Consider the following 14,021-nt stretch of genomic DNA (forward strand, 5'->3'; position numbering starts at 1 on the left):
TTGGATTTGGTACCGAGGTACAAAAGAGAGTTGATGGAGTTCCAGAATTGTTCAGGATTTTTGGTGTGGGTAGCCTGTAGTTTGGTGTAGTAAGATTTCTTATCATTCGTAACATGCTTTTTGGTTAGATTGCGGAGTTGCCTATGTTTAAGGTGAGTAGCAGGGTGCTTATTTTTGTTGTAAAGTTTCCAGGTCTTGTCTCTTTGTAGTACAAGTGTTTTGGTGTCCTTTGTTAGCCAAGGGGAGGAGTTGGGTTTTATTTGTTTTGTTCTAGGTGGGGCTTGGGTGTTTAGGATGCCTAGGAAGGTAGTATTGAAGGAGTCTAATAGTGGAAGAGTTTTAGGTTGTCCCAATTTGTTAGTTTAAGGGTTTTGGAGAATATAGAAGGGTTAAAGTTAGCAAGGTTACGAGTGTGAGTGTATTGGTGTTGGTGAGGGGAGTGGTGAGTAGGTCGGTGAATGAAGGCTGGGAGATGGTCACTCATTGTGTCTGGTAGTATACCAGAGTGAGAGATCTTATTTGGGTGGGAGACTAAGATCAAGTCCAGAGTGGACCCTGGAGTATTGTTTCTGTTAGATCTGGTAATGTCATTTATTAGTTGCGTGAAATTAAATAGATTGACAGATAGGGAAGGGTTATTGTTATTGATTCTATTCCAGTCGATGTTCACGTCACCTAATATGTGTGTCTCTAGTTTAATGTTAGTTGTGGCCCATAACAGTATGTTTTCTAGAGTGGTAGTGTTATCTCCAGGGGGGATATAGATTGCCATAACACAAATACTTTTGTAGTTATTCATTTTAAGAATTCCTATGACTAGTTCTTCATTGTTGAACTGAGGAATGGGATTCTGGTAAGGACAGAGGTTCAGTAGGCTATTATAGAGTAAGGCTACTCCTCCTCCTTTTTTGTTTTGGCGGTCGCATCTGAGTGCTTGAAAGCCAGAGGGTACAATCTCATAATGTGGGGTTTTAGCCATGTCTCTGAGACTGCTACTATATCTGGTAGAGTGTGATTGGGCCAAGCATGGAAGAGTGCTATTTTGTTTTTATACTCTGGGTGTTAATGGTAATGAGTTTGAGGTATTTGTGATTGGTACTATTTGAAGAGATAGGGGGAGTGAGATTGTTGCTAGTCTTGGATCCAGGGTTGGGGTGAATGTCTCCTGCTAGAGCAAGCCAGTTAGAGAAAGAATAGAGCAGGACATTTGGTTTGCAACTAGTATATAGTAGGACAGACAATTTCCTTTTGGTTGTAGGAGGTTTAAATAAAAAGGTTAGAAGTTTTAGTTTAAAATAGTGAAGAAGGTTAGGTTGAAGTAGAGAGGGGAATATGTTGTGGAAGTGAGAAGAGATGGGGTGGGGATGGGGGAGAGTGGAGGAGGTGGGGGGAGAAAAGTAGGGGGGTAGTTTGTAAGAGGAACGGGAAGTTGCATTCAAGGCAGTTATTAGGAGGAGAATGCTTATATAAAGGATGAGGGATGTTTGTGGAAGTGGAGAAGTAATTTTTAATAAGAGTAAATTAAAACTGGAGCAGAAAACAGGAATAAAAGGGGAGTGTTTAGAGAGAAGGGGAGGAGTAAGGCTGAGAGTACAGACAGGAAAGGTATGGAGATGGGGAGGATTACTTAAATGATGAATGTTAGGGGGGAGGGGTGGAGATCAGGATTGGCTAAGGGGAAGGGGAGGAGATACAGCGTTAGCTGTAGGTATAAAGACTGGGCAAGAAGATAAGCTTAACTAGATATACACCGAGGCTAGTATAGATTAATATTTGTGAAAGAGGGTAGTTACACAAGGGAGTGGATATATAATAGCTGGAGGGATTGAGAGCAGAATTTATATTAATACAGTACTTTTGGTTACGAAGGGAAAAATGTCTCCAGAGAAATGGTGCTACCTTTAGGTGGTATATGCTGCCACCTAGTGGCAGAAAGGGATAGTGTCTAGCAGAAATAGCAATGTCTCTTATTTAGAACTTTAGTCCAAGATAAAGAAAACTGGAGGGGGGAGAGTGGCTAGTGGTCTGTGGTAGGTTGCTAAAAAACACACACATGGAAGTGGAGTTAGCACATTTAGGTATAATTAATTACTTCACAAGTATTTAGTTGTAGGCTACATACATTCAAACTCTTGTATGCTCACACAGTAGCACCTCTCTTTTGAAGCCTGGCTGCCAGGCAGGATTCAGGGTGTCTTCTTGGGTTTGTCTGGAGGTAGTCTTGACACCCTAATGGCAGAGAGGGAGCACCTGGAATGGTGTACTGTAAGAGAGAGATAGTCAGTGAGTTAGATAAATGGAAAAAAGAAATGCAAGACAAAGGTGGAGAGAGACTGAGTTAGGTGAACAGTAAGGATGTAGGTAAAAGGTGGAAGGGTAAGGCAGAATGTAAGAGATATTCAGAGGAGGGATAGGTATAGAAAAAAGGCAAATGTGCAGGGAAGGTAAGGTAAGAGAGGTAGCTATAAAAAAGCAGTAGACAAAGACCATAGACAATGCAAGGTATGCAGTATAATCACAATACAATATAACAGGCGCACTACAATACTAGTATAATAGGCAGTATGATCTCAATACTAAAGACAGTTTTACCACAGTTCTATCTTAGTACAAATATCCTAGTCCCTTTTTGGAGGAAAGGATCGACAGCTTTAGGCAAAAGTACACACCGGTGATTAATAAAGTACACACCAGTGATTAATGATAGCAGAGCCTGTAATACATTGAGTTAACCAAAAGTGTATGTTTGCAATGTATGTGATTAACAAACTGGCTCAGTAAACATGTACATTTGTAAAGACCAATGTTGGCATTTTTATGTAAGTTGAATTACAGAACTTTAAATGTAAGGCCGATGATGAGAACAGCGGTCTACACATGCCCTTGTTGGCATCTGTTTAGTAGTTGATTTACTAGCAGTTTAGATATAAGTATAAGAAAAAGACAGCACAAATGCCTCAATAGCATTCAGTAAATACCCATTTGGCGTTGTTTTGCTAGTCGTCTTAGCGGAAGCCCAATATATATATGAAACCAATACAAAGTTGTGCAAAGAACATTCCAAAATGTATTCCCCCAGCATCAATGAACCCGAAAACCAAGATGTCAATCTTTCATACGTCTGCCGTTGAAACCAGTAGAATAATAGGAATTTGTAAATGATGAAAACCAAATGTAAAATACTTGATATGCCAATAAGGTGCTTTGGAATAAAGTTTCAACAGCACCTTATATGCCAACAGTCAAATAGAAAAAAACAGAATGTCTAGGTTTGACTCACCAGCTGTGATGTTCGTTAAATTTAATAATTCTAGTTGTTCCATAAAACACACTTTGACTGTAAAGCTATAGTTCATTCATAGATTCATAGATTAGTACTAGGCTAACTGCCCTTGCGAGCCATTTTAAGCCTAGACAATTATCCCCTGTGAGATTCAAACCCTGTACCTTGTGTCTGTAAGGCAAACACCTTAACCATTAGGCCATCCTCCCAACCCCAAAGGCATCTTCCTTCGAGCCGGAATTGAACCAGCGACCTAAGGATGACTTGGACAATCACTACAGTCCTCCGCTCTACCAGCTGAGCTATCGAAGGGATAATTAAATCATCATCATTATCATTTAAATTAGCCACACAAGGACCACTTAAACCAAAACTGTGTCTCAGTCTTCACTTAGACCACAAAAAATCCTATAAAGGACAGATGTTGGGCAGCTGGAACCAATCAAAAACAACCAAACCACAGTGCTCGAAAAAAGGAAGGAGAACCAAGCTCTACCATAGCAGCTATTCAGCCCAGCAGTTGGAAATTCATCAACTGCCACTTCCATAAAACTTCTTTTGATGAATACTAAGCAATGATGATTAATGGAGCCCAATAACCTTGTTATTAGATCAATGCTATAAATTAATGTCAAGGCAGAAATACACAGTCTAATATTGCCTTAAAAAAGTTATAAAAATTGATAAATGGCAGTTAAAGGTATGACGTTGTAGCTGTACAGCCCCCAGAATAAATGAACTTGAAGGTACGGTGTTGTAGCTATTCAGCTCACAGGATAAGCAAACTTTTCTGCCAATAAGTAATTTTGCCAATAAGTAATTTGAAATAATTTGAATGATTACCAGCTGTGCTGTTGCAGGTACGGTGTTGTAGCTGTTTAGCCCACAGGATAAGCAAACTTTTCTGCCACACTGTTTCCCGGAGAAACCAGCCCCATACTGACTGTGATCTGAAAACACCTGCCGACTTCCAACAATTTTTTTTTTATAATTGTTTTCTAAGTACAATAGAAATACAGTATTTAATATTGTAGATATTAATTAATTAGTTAAGTGTTTTATAATTGATAGTTAATGTTTGTATAAAATGACACTGTTTTTTCCTTACTGATGTACTCCTAGAAGGCATTTTTTGCCGAAGCGCTAGAGACTTGAGATGTTCTTGTTAATAAAGTGCAAGCTGGTGATTTGTATATTTTTTACTGGCCTTTTTGTCATATTTTCATACTTTTGGGACTTTCTTGTTCTATTTATTTAGCCAATAAAAGTTAGCTATACTCGAGGATGATGTCATAACTCTTCTGACAGAACCAGATAAAGATATACCTATACTATTTAATATTTAAGACAATTTCAGGAGGTAGCCAGATATAAAACAGACAAAGAGAAATCTAAAGTTATTTGTATCAATTATGCACCTTCATTTCAACTGGTCAAGCAGTTCACCAGTTTATGGGGGCACTACAATATGAGGTACTTAAGAATGTTGCATTATCCATATGCCTAAGACTCACTAAAAGCAAACTGGCAGGAGATGCATAATAAAATAAAGTGTGTGTTAAAAAGATGGGGGAAGCTAAAATGGAGCTAGATCAAAAAATACAAACTATAAAAATGTTTATAGTCCCCTTGATCTTATATTTTGGACAGTCTTTTATATACTCACCAGCACGGGTGAAATGGAAACTTCTGGAACAAGAAATACTTAAATATATCTGCAACAGCAAGAGACTTGGAGGAGAATGCAAACTAAAGATGGGCCGACCTGAGGAAGGCAGGCTGGGGCTCCCCAATTTAGAGTAATACCACTTAGTTACACAGTTAGGAATTACTTGGAAGTTGATTAGTTACTTATGACTTATTATCTACTTTAGAGAAACAGGAGATAGAAGTATGTAATATGAAAAAGAAAGGTTTTTTTAAATTGAGTTATTTGCAGAATCTAGGTCTTCAATGAGACTAGCAGAATAAAACTTCAGAATTTACAAAGTGCTGGGTAAGACAGCAAGTGGCAGGTATAGTAAGAAATTATTAAGTAAATGGGTGACCTATTTAAGGATAGATGTTTGACTAGAAATCTGTACAACCTGGTAAAAAGTAAGAAGCTCTAAATATTTGGCTGGAAATGTTTACATTAATATTTTTATACTCCACATAGACTGGCAGCATTTTATCCTGGAATGAGTACCCGATGCTGGAGATGCCAACAACCCGAAATAGGGACTTGGAAAACATATGTTTTGGAACTGTAGTGGATTAAGTTACATCAAATTGTACAAAAGGTACTGTATGATGTTTATTCAGGTACAGCAGATGAATACTTCCTAAACTATGTCAGAGAATGTTGCCGCTCCAAATATAAAGGCTCATTAGTGTCCCTATTATGGTTAACCACAAAAAAAGCAGTCACCCATAAGTGAAATCTTCCCAATCTCCACTGAGGAGGCTTTGGACATGATGGGAAACATGAAAGAGATAGTTTATGTTAATCAGAAAAAGCAAAGGTAAATACTACAGATGTAAATGGCAGTTATGGGATAAGTGCCACAAGGAATGGGTAGACAGCAGGGCAAGGGAAGAAGAGTTCACATGGATAGAGAAATGAATATGCTAAACAAACTGCCAACAACATGTCTCTGTCTTTAGTCTTGCTAACTTGCTCTAGGCCTCTTGGGGAGATTCGTTGCAGGTTTAATTGGTCACATGCTTTTAATTGTAACCTCTCGTTCTGAGCTGAGCTCTGTACAATTTAGTGACCGATAATCTCTCTTAGTATTATAAAAATTAGGGCCAACTGCCAGGGGAGATGTTACGGACTGGGATGCATTGGTTAAATGGTAATGGTGTGGAAATTCAATAAAGATCCACCTATTAAAAAAATGCAACAGTTGTTATGGATTGTGACATACTTACAGCAGAGAAAGGTATCAGCAGTACTGAGCAGATGTTGGGTCTTGTTATCCATGAATCTAATAATAATAAAGAATATTTCAGTAGTAACATACTAAATCTGATTATGCAAACTTGGCTGTTTCATGGGGAAAGAAGAAATGGAAGTACATACACTGCACTGTTGGCCCAGCACAGAACACAGTGATAATGTATGGAGACATAAGGAAATGTTTTTCACCACGGTGGTGGACAGCTAGAACAGCCTACCCAAAGAGGTAGCAGGATCAAAAACAATGGTGGAATTCAAGCATGAAAGGGGCAGATATGCATCAGTTTTTACAAGGGAGAAATCAGCTGCTAGTTCAGTAGCACCTGCTGTTTATCAAACAGGAAGGGAAATGGGCAGATGAGGTGGACAGGTGGCCTTTCTCCTGTCATCGTAATCCATGCTTCTACACCTTTTTAGCTTTTTAGGGCAAGTGTGGCCAGTATAGTAGGGCAAGAAGGGCTTTTGTGTACATTACAAAGCTGTACTGGGGTGGAGGAGATTACAAAGAAAATTGATGTTTACATCTGGAATAAAAAGGGCCTGAATAATGGCATGAATTATCCAAAAAAAATCTGATAATGTATTTTTTGAGAAAGCTGTGTGACTGTTCCCCCCCTGTAATGTGTTTATATATACTTAACATATGCATGTATGTTTACAAAAGGTAAACTAATTGAAAATATAAATACTCTTGAGCAGTAAGTTAGTCGTATATGGAACACTATAAACAACAGCAAGCACCAGCCCAGCAGAGAAGACATCGGTTTTGGAAAAAGCCATTTTAAAACTGGCATAAATAAATATTTCTGCTCCCACAGTACTGGGAGTTTGACATGCTCTAACAGCAACTACTGGAGCAAATAAAGCAGTGTCCACTTTCAAACAGCACAGCATACACACATACCATATGTCTGCATACCTCTCAAACTCTTAACGCAAGAAATCTGGACTAAATGTAAAATAATGGGGATACAGAGGCCTAAAAATAGGGACAGATTTTAAATATTTCTGTTATAAACTTATAAAGTTTGTAGAATAACAAGATTTGTGTTATCAAGCATTTTCTGAAGGATGTGAAGTGTGAGTAATACAACAACGACAAACAACACCAAAAATGTTTTGAGTCTCAAAAGACAAACTAGAACTTCATCCAGCAAAAGGAACTTATCTAAATTTAATTCAAGTCAAACAAAGTTGCTAAAATAACAGGATTTATGTTATTGTGCGTTTTCTGAAGGATATGAAGTGCGAATCTCGTGTCCTACATTATTTAGTGATGTCAGTGCTTAGAGATTTGCCAGAAAACCATACATTTTATATCGAACAGACCAAAAATATCAGGAAAAAATCTGGATATCGTAGCAAAATTCTTAACAGCTGAGAGGTATGTCTATTTGGGATGCAAAATACTGAAAGCAGTAGTAAATATTCACTTGGATGTGGCAAGCCAGAATAGGGAACATGCATTTGGGCAGGCACTGTTGATTAATGTATTTAATTTCTACCATTAAATTCAGTTTTTCTGTTTTTACTGTGATTTTTTTAATACTAAACATTTTTACTGGACATTTAGTTCAGCAACAATAAGGTTTCAGACACATGGGACAAATCAACTAAATTTACTTATATTACATCTCATCCTTTCAAACTTACTACAGTTTGTGGTCTGTGTGCCTTAACTGGAAGCATTTGGTCAGCAGGAATATGCATTCATTGTTAACCACTGCAGTGACACTACCACAAACAACACTTTACTGTTCTTAGTGCAGTCCAGTTCCTGCCAGGACAGTGAATCCCTAGTATTTGAGGCAGCACAATTGCATACTACCACATGTAAAATGGACCGGCCTGCTCTTCCTGGACATCCACATTGTAATTAGGGATGATTGACAACTGTAGAACCACAACCTGTACTCCAACAAGTGAGAGATATGTGCCACGTGTAGAACTGTTCAGAGTTGTTGCAAAATGTATGACAATTGTTAAAAATGCTGTCTGATCTATGCACTGAATCCATTAAGGAACAGACACAGTCATTATAATAAACTTTATTAGCACTGGCAAGAAGCTGCTGTACCCCAATACCAGCAACCCAATTCACTGCAATTAATATTAAATTATAGAATAACTGCTATTGATCTGTTACTAAATGCAAAAATGACTGATATGTATCTTTTGTTTTCCTGTCACCCAAAATGGGAAAATAATAAATGTCTTAACAGAATACTGTCCAACACCAAGAGTAGGGTATGTTTTGTATGCATATGATAAAGTCAGCCAATGTTAACAGTGTGTACTTCAGCTTTTTTGGCCTGTGCATGTTCCACTATGTGCACTACATATCTGGAAAGAGAATCATACAGTAGGATGAAAAGATTAGAAGATCCATTAATTTGACCAAATCTAGTAAGACTGTCGGGTTTGTTCTTTGGACTTGGCAATTAAACTAATACTAACAGAACAAGGAAATGTGAAGAAAAAAATGACTACAAGTGGGAGGAAGGGAAATAATTACTTTTAGCCACAAGAGGTTAATAGTGGCTAAGGGCAGGTAAACATGTCTGTGTGTGACACACACAAAAATGTTCTTAGTGTAAACACCTTCCAGCTCAGCTAAAACAAAATGCAATACAGAGATTTCTGACAGGCAAGTAAAGTTCTGAGAACAGGCTGCATAAAAATCACCATTAAACAGCTGATGCTGTCAGGCTGGGGCTACACCAACACATCTCATCTCCTCACCCCTTTGTTGTGCTGCTGGGACATTGGGCTGCGCTAAACAATTCAAATGGCAGATGGTAAGGTGCCCCAAAAATACCTCTGAAAAAAATCAACATATTCATCTTATGATCTTAACTCCTAAACTAGAGTTATGGATATTTTCACTTCCTGTCTCAAAGACAGATTCTGCAGAGACAGCGAAACTAAGAAAGAATTGTAGTATAACATATTAACAAATTACATAGGTCACAGAAAAGGAATACTGAAAGTTTAGGGCCAAAGTGTTTACAAAATTGCAAGTTATGTTCTCTGGATGAGCACCCAGCTGAAAAGACACATCTATGGTGTTAGGAAAGGGATAGTCTTCAAACTCTGTGGTGTTCGATGGAAAGTGCTGATTGCATGCAGTGGGAAATTCACATGTGGAAGACAGGTGGGAAGGGAATTGTGAAGGAAAATGTGCTGCATTTCATAAAAAAAAAAACATAGCTGACTTTAGAAGTTTTGACATGTGTGATGGCCCTACCACTGGAAACACAATAGTGGATAATTAAGCAAATTAAGAATGTAGTACCATTAATAATGGGATATGGCATGTAGAGACATGAGACAAATTCTGGAAAGCATCAGGTTACGCTGACATTACAGGGCTGTATCCTAGGGTGGCCATGGTGGTGCAGTGGTTAGCATTGCCGCCTCACAGCAAGAGGTTCTCTGGTTCAATTCTTGGCTGGGATGCCTTCTGTGTGGAGTCTGCATGTCCTCCCTGTGGTCATGTGGCTTTCCTCTGGGTGCTCCGGTTTCCTCCCAAAGACATGCTGTAGGTGTATTGGACACTCTAAATTGGCCCTAGGTGTGTGTGTGCGTGTGTGTATGTGTGTGTGTGTGTGTGTGTGTGTGCGCGCGCGCAGTGTGTGCCTTCTGTGGAAGGTTGGGCACTGGACTGGCAACTCAACACTGTAAAACTCCACTGCCAATCGTTCTGCAGACCACTGCTGTGGTGACCCCTAACCGGGAAAAGCCAAAGAAGAAGAAGAAGACAGGGCTGTACCGTGTTAGTGACAGGAAAACAAATTTGTTAACAGCCATGTATCATCATCTCCACAGCCAGAAAACATACTACTAAATGAACCAGATTATCACACAGGTTACACAAAACTCACTATTTTGGTCTGCATTCCTAACAAATGTTGCTTAAATCACTCAAGAAAACAGGCCTCCTAGTCACAACCAAATATTTAATGCAGAGTTCTGAAACAAACAATCACACATGATGTCTGAGCTGGTACAGTGACACAACTACAGTATATTCCAGTATTCCCTTGCCACTGCTTGTATAGATGACTCCACTCCTATTTAATCAGAAGGAATTTAAATTTTCTAGACATAACGGTAATCTACTACTGATGAAGGAAACTTGTTGTGTAGTTTTACAGTTAATGGACTGTCTAAACTTTATCTCCATGGCTATAGGGGCATCACTTGAACTCAACTTGAAAACTTGCCTGATCTAAGTTAGTAATGTATAAGCAGATCCCATGGCAGTCTTAGAATTTTAGTTATTCCTGTTTTTGGACATCACTACAAGACATACCACTTAACAGATATTGGCATACCACTGCATATATAACAATGTCTTAGTTCTGGATATGGTTAAGGGGAGACTTTCCTAAACAGCAAAGCCACACTAAGAGGCATGGCACAACTTCAGGTGAGAGTGCATCATCACGTCTCTTGGCTACTGAGTGACCTGACTGAATTACATCAGTATTAATTCTGCAACATGCTGTGCCTGCTACCTCTATTCCTTCTCTTGCTCTTCTTAACTTATATATTTTAAACAGAACTACACAAGTCATTTCTGGTACCTGATGGTCAGCCTAATGAGCTTCTCATCTATGAAAAGGAGATTTAAGACAACAGAAAAAAAATACAAGTCAGTTAAACAGTATGCCAGCCCATCTGTGCATACACAGACTTGTGGACATATGCATGGCTTCTCATCTGGGTTGTGCCTTTCTGTACAATCCAAGCAGCAGTAAACTTCTTTTTGGTGTACTGTACCTTCTACGGTGTTGTGCCAATATGCAGTGTAAAATGGACAGAACACAATGGTACTGAGTAAGAGCCATAACTGCAGGCAAAATTTTGACAATCAGCCTGGACAATTTTGAGAAGAAGAAGAAGAAAAAAAGCAAGCAAATGTAACACCAGGTGTGAGGAAAATATCATGACGGCATAAATACAGAAGCTGGTATTGTGAGTAATTCAACAACCAGAGCAAAATAAAACTCCACGGGTGAAGAGACTTGGTTCAAAGGATCCAATGCGTGTCCAACTGAAGGAAATAATGAGCAAAATAGCTTAGAGATGTTCAACAACTTTTAATCTTTAAAATAGTAAAAAAGTAAAAAATCAGTCAAGCGCTTTCGCCTGGTTCCTACCAGGCTTTATCAAGATAAAAAACAGTCCAAAACTAGGTTATTATATACCACTTGGAGTTAACAACATAATTAATTCATTTTCAATTACGATTGTTTTAATTACAGATTTAAAGCACCAGTGTCCTCTGTAACACCAAATCTAGCAACAAGCTGCTGAAATTCATTACACAAATAATAAGTTAAATTGTTTAATCTAAAAATGTTTTAAAAATGTATAAGTTTGCATCTATGCAAAACCTTCATAGGTATTAAATATACAGATAAATAAATAAATAGATAAATACAATCGCTTGTCACATCAAATCTGTGTAGCAAATAATAATTCATGAATTGCGTTCACAAGCATTTTCTGCGATGCCAATATATAATATTAAATGCTAGAATATTAAGCCATATTTGATTATAAAAAATTGATTGTAGCTTTAAAACACCAAAACAATAAAATACAGTAAGGGCTTCTCAATCTAGAAAAATAAAACCCCAAAAAGTAATATATGACCAACTCATAATTTTTCTCTATTTAATTTTAAAACACTGGCTATACTAATACCTTCATTCAACATTCATTGTAATTCAACAACCCCAGACATTAAAAATGTTTTGCGTCGCAAAAAACAACTTAGAACTTCATCTAGAAGAAGGAACTTCTGTTAACTGAATTTAAGTCAAACAAATTATTTTAAGACAATGCAAGTGCTCACAGGAGGAATGCCTAGCTGAAAGGTACACTGAAGCCATTCATATATGTGCAATATGCTTCTGTATACAATTCACTAGAAATGAACTTTTTCATTAATAACAGACTATGCTATGAAAAAAAGAAGCTATGTACTCACCATAACGTTTCATCTTTGTAGTCCACGATCTCGCCTTCATTCTTGCTGGTTGGGTTTGGAACCGAACATCGGTTCAGACTCAGCCGCATACTAAAGCTCGAGAGCTTTCACTGGCTCGAGGCTACAACCTATCCCAAGATGCCTAGCAGGTGTTCCCCAGATCTCATTTGAGAAACTAATCACTAGGCTATGCCAACCAATACAATAACTGCAATAGATGCACTGCCCAAAAATTGAAAAGGTATGAAGGGAATCAGGCAATTAACAGCCAATCTGTAATTTCCTCTCGATCCTCCAGGAAGGGTGGGATGCAAGAATGAAGGCGAGATCATAGACAACAAACATGGAACGTTATAGTAGGTACATAACTTCTTTATGTTTTGTTGTCCTATCTCGTCTTCATTCTTGCTGGTTGGGACAGCGCCCACAGCACCTTCTTTCTCAGGAGGCTCAAGGGAATAAACTCTTCAAAACACTGGAACCAAGGGATGCCCTGTTCCAGGAGGCCACATCTACTTTGTAATGAGGGATAAAGGTATGAGGGTTAACCCATGTAGTTGCAGCACAAATTGAATCCAAAGGGAGTCTAGCTTGAAAGGCAGTGGAAGTGGACATAGCTCTAGTTGAATGGCCTCTAATTTTCTCTGGCAGCTGTTTATTCTGAGAGTTACAGACATGAGTGATGGTATCTGTAAGCCATTTTGATAAGGTGACTTTTGAAACTTAAGTACCTTTTCTATTTTCTGAAAATGAAACAAACAGTTGGTCAGATTTTTTAAATTCCTTGGTCCTATGTAAGTAAAAGCGTAGCTGTCTATGTAGGATACATATTGAAAGCACGGAAGTTACAAAGTGTGAACGCTCAGATAAGTGAAAATGCCGCAAATTGAAAACGTTATTGTGGTGGGCTGCGCCCCCCCATACCCCTGCTAAATAAATATTCCAACTCCGAGATCGCACTACAGTGAAGAAAGGGCAAATATTCTGATCTTCACTGTACTGCTAAGAAAAAAAACATTTCGATTTGCAGCATTTTCGCTCATCTGAGCATTTGCACATTGTAACTTTTGTGCTTTCAATATGTAACCGTCTATGTACGTCCAAGTGGTGAAGCTTGTATTCTGCCTCATTGCCATGATTAGGGAAAACTACGGGTAACTCGACAGACTGGTTTAAAATGGCCTCAGAACAAACTTTTGGCAGAAGGGAAGGATTTGCTCTGAGGAAAACTCTGTCTTTGTGGAAAATCAGATAGGGAGGACGGACAGACAGAGTTTACAGTTCTGAAACCCTCCTAGCGGAGGTAATGGCTGTTAAGAAGATTGTCTTCTAAGATAAGAACTTCAGTGAAAAAGAGGAGGCTGGTTTGAAAGGAGGAAGAGTTAACGACAATAACACCAAATTGAGATCCTAAGGAGGTGGTGGTTCTCTTAGGGTAGGTCTTAAAAGGAATGTACCCCTGAGAAGGGCTTTGCATAATCTATGGGACATTATATTGGATCCCATGTCTCCTATGTGGTAGTTAGATATGGTGGCCAGCTACTGCACCTTGATTAAAAGTTTGTTAAAAATTCCAGGATTGCAGATACAGGGGATGTAAAGGGATCCATATGTTTTTTGTCAGCCCAACAAGAAAACCTCTTCCATTTGCTTGCATAAAGTTTCCTAGTTGCATTCTTGTGTGAAGAAACCAAAATGTGCCGTACTGCTGGGGATAGTTTTGGAAGCCTGGTTATGATTGGAAGTGGAGTAACCAAGCTGTCAGCTTGAGGCTTTGAAGAGAGGGAGGGGTGGAG

General features: G+C 38.6%; 1 protein-coding gene and 1 non-coding gene across 2 annotated transcripts in view; both read right to left on the reverse strand.

Annotated features, from left to right (window-relative positions):
* Positions 1-14,021, reverse strand: part of GAREM1 (GRB2 associated regulator of MAPK1 subtype 1) — a 2,177,677-nt gene that overhangs the window by 754,702 nt on the left and 1,408,954 nt on the right. The window lies entirely within an intron of this gene.
* TRNAY-GUA lies at positions 3,509-3,595 on the reverse strand. Its single transcript is given in 2 exon segments — positions 3,509-3,544; positions 3,559-3,595. It is a non-coding gene; the product is annotated as a tRNA-Tyr (tRNA).

This window comes from Protopterus annectens, chromosome 17.part0 (assembly GCF_019279795.1).
Source record: "Protopterus annectens isolate FY-2018-M chromosome 17.part0, PAN1.0, whole genome shotgun sequence".
Classification (NCBI taxonomy): domain Eukaryota; kingdom Metazoa; phylum Chordata; order Ceratodontiformes; family Protopteridae; genus Protopterus; species Protopterus annectens.